This window comes from Anguilla rostrata, chromosome 3, assembly GCF_018555375.3.
Source record: "Anguilla rostrata isolate EN2019 chromosome 3, ASM1855537v3, whole genome shotgun sequence".
In the NCBI taxonomy this organism is placed as follows: domain Eukaryota; kingdom Metazoa; phylum Chordata; class Actinopteri; order Anguilliformes; family Anguillidae; genus Anguilla; species Anguilla rostrata.
The window spans coordinates 57,651,643-57,661,724 of NC_057935.1; the positions used below are offsets into that span (position 1 = coordinate 57,651,643).

General features: G+C 46.5%; 1 long non-coding RNA gene across 1 annotated transcript; it reads left to right on the forward strand.

The window, feature by feature from the left end:
* Positions 1–1,424: 1,424 nt before the first annotated feature.
* LOC135251302 (uncharacterized) lies at positions 1,425–4,519 on the forward strand. The gene is made up of 3 exons (XR_010329115.1): positions 1,425–1,611; positions 3,554–3,625; positions 4,260–4,519. It is a non-coding gene; the product is annotated as an uncharacterized LOC135251302 (long non-coding RNA).
* Positions 4,520–10,082: the final 5,563 nt, after the last annotated feature.

Genomic DNA, 10,082 nt, shown 5'->3' on the forward strand with positions numbered 1-10,082 from the left:
CACACCAGTTGGTGGACACTGTGACTACATGCTCTTTCTGACTGAAGATATCTTCGTGTCGCCAAACGTTGGAAACAGTCAAAATACAATTTATAATGTTCTAGCTGATAGAGCAGTGTAGCATGCGTGATTAATAATCAGTGAAACCGAAATGGTGAACTGTGAAATTTTTTAGGGCAGTTTGTTTCATTATAGGGAGTGGCTGAGGGTGAGTCACAGTAGTTGAAATGTCCTTTTCTTATTTTGTTGAAACAATGAAAAAACTTTTTTCCAAAATATCTACTAAATGTAAATATAGAAAAATATTATTTTCTCATGCAATACATTTCAGTGTGACTTCGCGTTTTGTTAGGTGATAAATTAAAATGGGAGAAAAACTACTCGAAACCAGCATATGGAAGTCTTTTTTTTTCCTTTGTGTCTCACGTACCTGTGTGTGTCGGTTGCAAACTTCAGTTAAAGTTTCAGTGGAAAATCTTAAAGGCGTCAAACGGTCTGAAAACAAGTCTGAAACCAGGTTTTCATTCAAAACATTACTGCTCAAAAGGGGGGGGGGGGGAAAAAACACAAAAACACAAAGTCCTGTCTGATGAAGTTGGATTGAAGAAAGCGCGGACACACAAATCGTTTAGCTGTAATGTTCTTTATGCATTTGGCTATGTCACTGTACAACGAGGCTGCTGATTTCTGTCAGACGCTCACAATACTCACTGAGTGGAGTGTAGAATGTGGCCTTCCTTCAGAATTCTATTTCCAGGATTCCAAACTAACCCCATTCCTTTGGGCCATGATCATGCACTCTAGAAGTTCTAGAAGTGGCAACGCCAGGATCCAGCTGTATGTTCTCTAAAGACTACGCCCTTCTCTATGACACATGTCCCAGGTGTCCTGCGTTCAACACTCAAAACTTGAAGTGAGCTGAATCTGAGCGTTCTAGAACTCTGTTGCTTTGAGTTATGGTAGTAATTGTTGCATCAGCGTTAGAATGTTAAGTCACAGACATTCTAATGACATAATTGAGATATCACACCTTAAAGGGTTAAACATGATAGAACTGCCCGTCTTTCGAGAGCTTATTTTGCACAGTCCGGGACATCAGAATTCTTCCAAAGTAGCTTCCAAATGACCTCATCTGGAGCAGCAGGTTCCAATAAGATCCCCGACACCTCAGGCCAAACACCTTTCTCATTTCGACACGGACACTTAAAGAAAAAAACCTTAAAATCTCAAAGGGTGCTAAAGAAATTTACAGAAACTGTTTCACGTGAACTGTATGTTCAAGGGCAACAGGTCCACAAAACCCCAAAAGCCTCCAAAGTATACAAAAAAAAGGGTTTCCAGAAAGGAAACTCAGTCAATGTTTTTTTGGTGTTCCTGATTTATCGGCTTCCATATTTACCAAGTGCGGTTCCACTTAAAGGCTTATTCTGCACTGGTAGCTCGTGCAGAAAGGCCTACATCAAAAGAAGGCCGCTGCAGCAATCCCTGGTGTTTTTTTAGACCATAAACCCAGGGAAAGTGGTTTGTTGGCCTTTATGTAACGCATGCGATGGAGGTCGAACCAAACCTACGGGTCAAACTAACAAGAGAACAAAATATTGGGTGGAAACGGTACGCAACCATTTTTCTTTGAAAATCACGGTACAATTTTAAGTTTAGTTCATATTAAGTATAGGTTCACTCACTGCATTGTGATCGAAATGAAAGTAGGCCTGGCTTTATCCGTTTTAAGTACCTCTGATGAATTTATGTAACTATTTCCCCCTCTTTTTGTAAAGCATTTAAACCTCCTTGATTTCAGGCTTGTTTGTTGTTGTTTCAGTTTTTGATTGTCACGCATTTCCTTGCCTACGTGTCAACAAAATTTTATAGCGGGATGACTCGCTGCTGCTGTGGTCACTGGGGCGTTTGTTTCGGTCTTGGAGGAAGTAAATAAACTTGCTCCCACCTACGCGCTCTGCTGGCTCGGTGCCATTTTAAATGAAAATAAAAAAATGTTTTATTCTCTCACGGCATACTAACCTTCCCGCTCGCGCTCGGTTACGTAATATCTGGGTCGCAGAATCAGATAAGAGAAAAAACACGTCGTATGTGCGGACGTCTTTTAGACGTCTCTTCGTCAGAGATCAGTGCTTGTGTATATATGTATAGATACGTATACAGGCTTTCGTCTGATCCTTGGTCAGGACACACGATTACTTTGCCAGAACAATTACACCTTTTTGTCCCACGATAAAGCAGCCGGTATTTTAAGCTGTATTCATTTTGTCTCTGGGAAATTCAGTTGCTGTGCAGTCGATGTGTAGCCTAATCTTTCAGAGATATGCTTATTATATCGAATCTGTTTGGAAATGGAAATTGGGCCAGTTGTAAAATAGTTTTCAGTTGAGCTTGGTTTTTGCATTTTAGGGTAATAATGTTTGCAGTTGAATCTGTGAGTTTAAGTGGCACTGGCTATATCAGTTTTTCCATTATTTTATAATTTATTTAATAATTAATTTTTTTCCTGTATGTATGTGCACTTCAATCCGATGCAATATGTTGCAGTATACAGTAATAGTGTTTGTGTGGATGTCCTTTGGAGCTAAACTCCTGGTAGCCCTCCCTGTCACTTTAAGGAACTTTCAGTGGTGTTTAAGTTTGCATTCCATACACAAATTCCTCAGCTTCGGCTGGGCTGAGAGGTCGACATCGAAAGGGCTAGGGGAGATCGTGGAAGCCAAGATTGCTTTTATGAAGAACTTGGCAATGACCCTGAAACCCCAGTCACTTTCACATGTGTGCTGTTTTCTCTGTCTTTCTGGGAAACCCTCCACTCATTATGAAAAAAAGCCCTTTTATGGTACTGTAAACACATCTCTGTAATAGTTCTGAAAAAGCACAGAAAAAAAGTGAATGAACACAGGAAACCATATCTGGCAGGAAGTGTGCACTGTCGCCATGGTGACAAACTGAAACCACGCTTGCACGGATAGCCTTGCCAAATATTCTCTCTCTCTCTCTCTCTCTCTCTCTCTCTCTGGGTTGAGGAAAGCACGGTCAGATCGGCCTACAAATTCGCAAAGGAGTCTTAAACACAGAAACAAGAATTAACAGCGCTCTTGTAATCTGCCGCAAACAAAACTGACATTCTGAATAGACGAGGCTTGCGAAAAAAAAAAAAAATTTCACAGCCCGTTGACGTGAATGAAAATTCTCTGTTTCCTGTCTTAGGCAAGAGGGGAGATTCGCTGGCTGTCTCACGATTTCGGTCTGTAAGACGAGCACACGCATACATAGAAAAAAAAAACACCAGCGCCAACTTGATCTAGATCCTTTAGTAAAGTTTTATCTTTGCTTACTGTCTTTCTCTGTTGATGCCAGGTAATCTGCCACCAGTGTACTAGTTTAATCGCTTTTTCTAGTGTAATCTCTCTCTCTCATTTTTTCTCTATCTCTCTCTGTCTCTCTCTCTCTCTCTCCTCCTCTGCGGAGTAAAGTGTAGCTGTTTGACACACAATCATTAGTTGTTCTTTTTTTGTTTAGTTGTTTGTTTTTGTTTTTGTTGTTTTAGCTCTGGACATTTGTGCCCGGCTGGTTTCCAGCACAGAATGTATGTTCGTTCTCAGGAGAAGAATGCAGTCAGGTATGTACGATCGTCCTTCGACCAGCTGACATTCATTTTGCATGAGTTCACAGCCTGGCCTTCAAATCTCGTCCGTGCTGTGGGAAACAGATGTCAGGCGGGAGAGATGTAATTTTAGGTGCAGTCGAAGGCCTGTTTGCTGTTCGTAGGTTGTTGTTTCGTAGAGCCAGAATTGGGCTGTGGCCAGACCAGGTTGATCCTTGTCACAGTCTGTTTATGATATTTACCCCATTTTTCAAGCAAAGGCGCACAACTCTAAAATCATATTTTATATTTTAGCTAAAACATTTTTTAAATGTCATGAGAACTAAAGGAATCCAGATTCAGTACTTAGCTCAAGGACACAACAACACTGCCTCACGTGGGACCTGAAATATGAACCCCCCCCCCCCCCCCGAGTTTCAAAGCTCCGTCTCCCCACAATTACGCAGCTCTGCCCCCCTAAAATCCTAAAATCAAGCAGGACTGTCCCGAGCCGGAAACAGGCCCGACTGCTCCCAAAACCATAAATCAGCCCGCTTGTGACCAGGCCACATTCGGGTCACTGAGCCTCGGCTTCAGTCGCCAATCCGCGAAAAATAGTGATTACCCCCTCTCCCCCCCCCCCTCCCCCCACACCCCTCTTTGTTCACAGTACCTTCCCGTGCGAATGCTCTGTGTTCGCTCACCTCAAAGATTACCGCTCGACTGCTGTTAATTCGGCTGCCTGTGAGTCTACAGCAGGCCTTGGCTGTGATTGGCCGAAGCCTCGGGCGTGACAGGCCGAGGGCTCGACCGGGATTGGCTGATGGCTTGCAGGCGCGTGGTCCTGGCTGCGTCCACTGACCCCTTGTCTTAAGCCTGCTTTGGGTTGCGTTTACACGAGCTGTGGTTTGGGGAGAGGGGGATTTGCGGTTGGGGGGGGGGGGGCGCAGCTGTAGGCTGGGGGGAGCTGGGGGTTTGGGCGTGGAGGGGTGTAATCTGAGTCATCCAGGCTGAGTCACCCTTTTAAAGTACAGTGTCCCAATTGAGCTCGGGGTCAGGGGAGGTGAGGTGGGCCCTGCCGGGCCAGGCCTGGGGTGGGAACAGGGGGGAACCAGGCCAGGCATGTCCCGTGATGGCCTTCATCCACGCCCATGAGCTATGACAGGTCATACAGATGCCTCACTACTTTATTCATGTTTTAAGACAATTAAAAAAAAATTTTTTTTTTTGCTAAATGAATAAATTCACACTCCTCTTCGGGGAGCGGCACTTGTCTTTCTTAATTTTTTATTTTATTTTTAATTTTCCTTCTTATCCCTTCTTAAGTTATTAAGTCACTATGTGTCAAACGGTTATCGCAATGAACTGCAATTGAGACAGTTTATGTCAAGACCAATATAAATAAAAAGCAGTTTGTCATGCCCCCCCCTTTCCCTTTCCACCTCCAGCAGCCAGCACCTGTGGACGGGGGGGGCAGGTGCTGGGACAGGGAGACAGGTGCTGGCTCAGCTCCCCAGAGGGACAGGTGGGCTCTCTGAATGTGCATACTACACAGGAAAGGTCAAACGAGCGTTTGCATCAGCAAGGAAGCGCGAGACAAACGCTTAGAGCAGCGTTTACCGCGTATGTACACACACACACACACACACACACACACACACACACGCACACACACACACACACACACACGACACGCTCCGCGCACAGCCATAACAGCACACACACAACGAGACAACCAGGAAAGAGCGCGCGCGGCAGAGCAGCACAGAGTGGTAAACTGAGATCGGCTCCCGAGCTGCAGCGCGGAGTCTAAAGAAGCGAATGAAAGAGAAGGAAACGCAGAAACCGAAAGCCGGCTCGGCCGCCTGTCAGCGAAGCGGAGAGGCGCGTGGCAAAGGTCACGAGCGACGACACCCCGCCTTCACTGCTCTCGGCTCGTCTGAAAGGGCCCGCGTCCTTTTTCCACTATCACCAACAGAATCTCCACCGCCGTCGTTTCTGGTAAATAATAATAATATTATATTAATAATTTAATAGTCGCGCGCATGAGTACGGGCGTGAATGTCAGGGGCTTGTGATCCCAGCAGCGGTCATAACTGGCCTACTTCTCCGTTCATCGGAGGTGTGCTTATTCTTAACAGGGTGACAGAACTGTGGTCTACTGAGTCCTCTGCAGTACTTTGGTTTGGGGGAGGGGGGAGGGGGGTGGAGGGCTGGGGATAGGAGTAACCGTTATTTTGAGATGACATGCTTCAGCATTTTAAATGCATCAGTTTCAGTTTTTTATTTTTGTTTTGATATTTTTAAACTGAACTGAGGTGTTCGGCCTTGGTTTCCAGCGAGGATCGACGGTGTGCTGTGAGTTTCCAAATAATAGAAAACTCAAGCAGGTTTTGAGGTGACAAATTAAGGCCAGGGGAGGGAGGGGGAGGATACCTTTTGGGTGTGAAAAGGGTGGGAAGACGGGCCCCATTGCGGAGTGGGATGGGGGGGGGACGGGGGACGGGGGACGGCAGGTGGAGGAGAAACCTCCCACATCCCAAACACGCCTGCAGCCGATAACCCCCACACAGAAATGACAGCGTCTGTATCATTAGCGGCACCAGAGTTCCAATCGTGGGTGTTCTCGAGAGATTTGCGGGTGGACTTGGGGCGGGGGGGGGGGTGACTGCAGTATCGGCCTTCGAGGTCAGGGGTGGGGGGTGTATCAATCAAAAAGTGGGCACAGGATGCAACATGCCAGTGCTAGTGGTTGGTGTGTGGGAGTGTTTTAAATGATCTGTACTAAGAACTAAGTGCAAATAAGTACTGAGAAGAATTCTTTTTTTCAAGCAGTTTTTTTTGATTGGAGTATTTTTCATTCTTTTCAAACTGACAGAGAGAGAGAGAGAGAGGGAGGAGGGAAAAGAGAGAGCAAGGAGAAGAAAGAGACGGAGACCCACCGTGAGGTACAGGATACAGGCAGAGACGTCGCCTTTACAGGAAGTGATGTCACATGGGCATGATGCCCCTGATGAGGCTTCCTCCTGTCGCACTTCCTGTCACAGCTGATGATAGACGTCTGTTACTCAGTCAGATGGTGGACATGCCTCACCAGGTGGCACAGTGAACCCCCCCCCCCCCCATCCCCCACCCTGCCTCCCTCTCCTCAAACATCTGAAAGAGAGAAAGAGAAAAAGAGATAAAATGCAAACTCTTGACACTGTCTCACATGACTGACACACGCTGATTGGGTTCTCTTCCCTCGTGAACCAACAAAAAATGGACAGAAAGAGGACAGAAAAATGAGAAAGAGAAGGACGGAATGTGCGTGAAAGGAAGAAAGAGACTGAGAAAGGAAGAGAGAAGGAGAGAGGGAAGGGAGAGGAAAAAGAGAAAGAGGACACCAGGGGACAGTGGGGGAACAGTATATGGTTCTGTATGCCAGCACAAAGGACACAACAGTTGTTACTCTACTGCTGTTTTTGTGTTCGGGAACATGCTTAGAAGGACAGTGCTTGCTTGTTGGCCTCCTCTTAGATCAACAGCAACCCCCCCCCCCCACAAAGACTGTCGATTCCCTCTGGAGAGCATAGCTCTTTGTGGCAGTATGTTTTGTAAAATTGTGCCATCACAAATGTATGTGGTTTGATTGATTGACTGATTGATTGCCTGAGCGATTGATTGATTGAGTAAAAGCCTCGGGTAAGACAGAGATGGAAGGGGTTTATAGAGTCTGCATTGCGTGACTCCACCCTTTGGACAAACCAGCCCCTCCCTGCTCCTGCCTCCACCCCCCATCCCCCACCCCCCACCCATCTTGCCTTCTTACCTTCACACCAGCTCCCTCACACACACCCTATATGTTTTACCACCCAATGACATGTTCATTAATGATCAGATCAATATCAGATCAATCCCAAAACCTGTCCATTTGCCACACCCCCCTCTATCGACATCTCAATGGCTTTTCTGCCATCCCGCCTACCCCCCACCCCCCCTTCTGTCGACATCACAAAGGGGATGAAGTCCATTTGCCCCGACTTGGCCATTACAGAAACGCAACTAACTGCAATGCATTCAAAAATAAAATGTATCATCAAAATGTTGTAACGCTTCCTAATATGTGGGTAAACCTCCGCATTATTGCCACTTTCACATAATGAAATATGTTCTCTTTTTTTTTAAAAAAGGATGTTACTGTGTTCATTGCACTTTCGAAAAAGCTGAGTTATTTGCAATACATTGCCGTACAGGCCTATTTCGAGCACGTGCCCACAGCTGATGCTTCTCACGAAAGGGAAGTCGGGACCTCACTGTTGAGCAACAGCCACGTCCTCCTTTCTGAGCGAAACACCAGTCACGCGGACACGAAGACGCCCAGGACCTTACCGTTGCACAATGTTTTCGCGTCCACTGTTCCCGGAGCAAGGCGCCGTCACAAGGTGTGGTTTATCTGACATGCATTCTGGCCGTGCGATGTGACGTCTTTTCGCTCGTTTGTTGTCGGTTCAGAACAAACCGATAAGCAGTCAACAGGGCAACCGCGTTTTGAAAACGCAAATCGTCTCTCCCCCCCCCCTCCCACCCACTTTTTTTGTGTTGCAGCAAATGGACCGTTTAGTATGATTTGGTGCTGCCACGTACTTCCAAAAATCAATAAAATAAAAAAAAATTTCCAGCGTCTCGCTACAATAAACAACCACTTTTTAAAATAATAATAGCACTTTTTTTCTGCAGTCGGTCCTTTATAAAATATCAGCCCTGTGTGCAAAATTTAAACTCCAGGCACCGTCAATGTAAAACAAACCCCCGTGAAATCAGAATAAATCGGGTTTATCGGTAACCCGCGGCCTTTAGGATTTATTTTATTTCTGACTGACTGTTTGCTGGGATGTTGCTTCCAAGCCAGTCAAGCTTTTTTTTTTTTTTTTTTTAGTTTTTTAATGATCTTTCTCTTTTCTTTTTTTCCTTTTGGCGAGTGCTGTTCCGTCTGTGAAGAGGCTCTCAGGATGAATTGGGCAGCACCATTAAGATCCCATCAGGATGGCGCCGGTAGTCAATTATTTACATCTACCCGCTCCGGCTCATTTGAAGCTGTCACTGCAGATGGGGAACGGCGCGTGACGGCCGCCGGTGACAGCTTCCGGTTTATCCAGGTTTTTAATGAAGGAATATGGGATCTGCGCGTGTACAGTTCCCATGATGCAATGCAGCCACGGAGCATTAGTCAAGGCTGCATTAATCATTTTGGAACAGGCTGGTCCCTCTGCGTTTCTGACCGACTGCTTGGAACTGCGCTCTTTAAAAAATAAAAAAAAATAACTTTTTTTTATGTTCGGTCCAGGGGTGTATTTAAGCAATCTTCTGAGGCAAGTGTTGTCAAACTTTTTAAAATTCATTGTTCACCATTTGGAAAAGGGGGGTGGGGGGGGCGGGGGAGGGAGGGGAAGCAATTTCAACATCCCTGCAGGGAACTCAGTACATTTCACGGTTAGGTTCTAATTTCTGAGAATGCTTTCCTGATAGTACAAAATGTTACAGAAGTACGAGTTTTAAGAGAAAAATGTGGCAAGACCAAACTGCTGAAACGGCCTTTTAAATGGCATTTATTTTTTTCTGGGGATGGGGGGGGGGGGGTAAATCATTATAGGAAATTATTGTGACATGCTGGTGGTGCCAGGTGGACTAAACTGTGAATGAAGTGAGAACTTGGCGGGGAAGCGTTTTGTTAGCTTAGCTCAGCGTGCTAATCGTTTCCCTGTTCAAGCAGCACGGCGAATAGCCTCAGGGCTGCGGTCTGAAAGCTGCGGTAAGGCCCGGGTTCAAAAAGCACGTTCAGATTTCTCATTCGAAGGGCGTGAGCTGCCAGACCCCTCGCTGAACAGGAGCTTCGAAAGTGTTGGGGCATGTGTGTGAGAGAGAGAGACGTCCAGCCTCCACCGCCCCTCTGAATCCCCAAATCCCGGGGGGTGGGCTTGCCCTGGGACGCCGAAGGGGCTCAGGCCTGAGGTAGACTGTGAGTCAGTGGTCAGGCCCCTCAGGCTGTCTAACCAACTGAAAAAGGAAGAGAGAAAATAAAGAAAAGTCGTTTGATTTTGTGAGTCAGCGCCGGTTCAGCGTGTGATAAGGGGATGCAGCGCAGTGTGAATTCTGCGTCACTGCATTGTTGAAAATCCTTTTTTTTTTTTTTTTTTAATCACCACTTTGTCTGGAAAAACCTGTGAGGACAGTGGGGATGAGGGGGGGAGGGTGGCAGTGCTAGGGGCGGGAATGTGTACCTGCTTCAGCACATGGCCTTTACAGCTTATTCATTTGCCCCGGGGGGTGGGGTGTGGTGGGAGTGGGAGGGGGAGGGGGAGGGGGAGGGGGGGAGTGGTGATCTGTACAGGCAGGTGTCGGCTCGGGGGTGGGACAAAGGAAAGGACTGTGGGCGTGGCAGGAGGGACACAGTATTGTCCACTGATTGGCTCTGCAGTCTGTTCTTAGCCAATGGGGTGACTTTATGACGCAC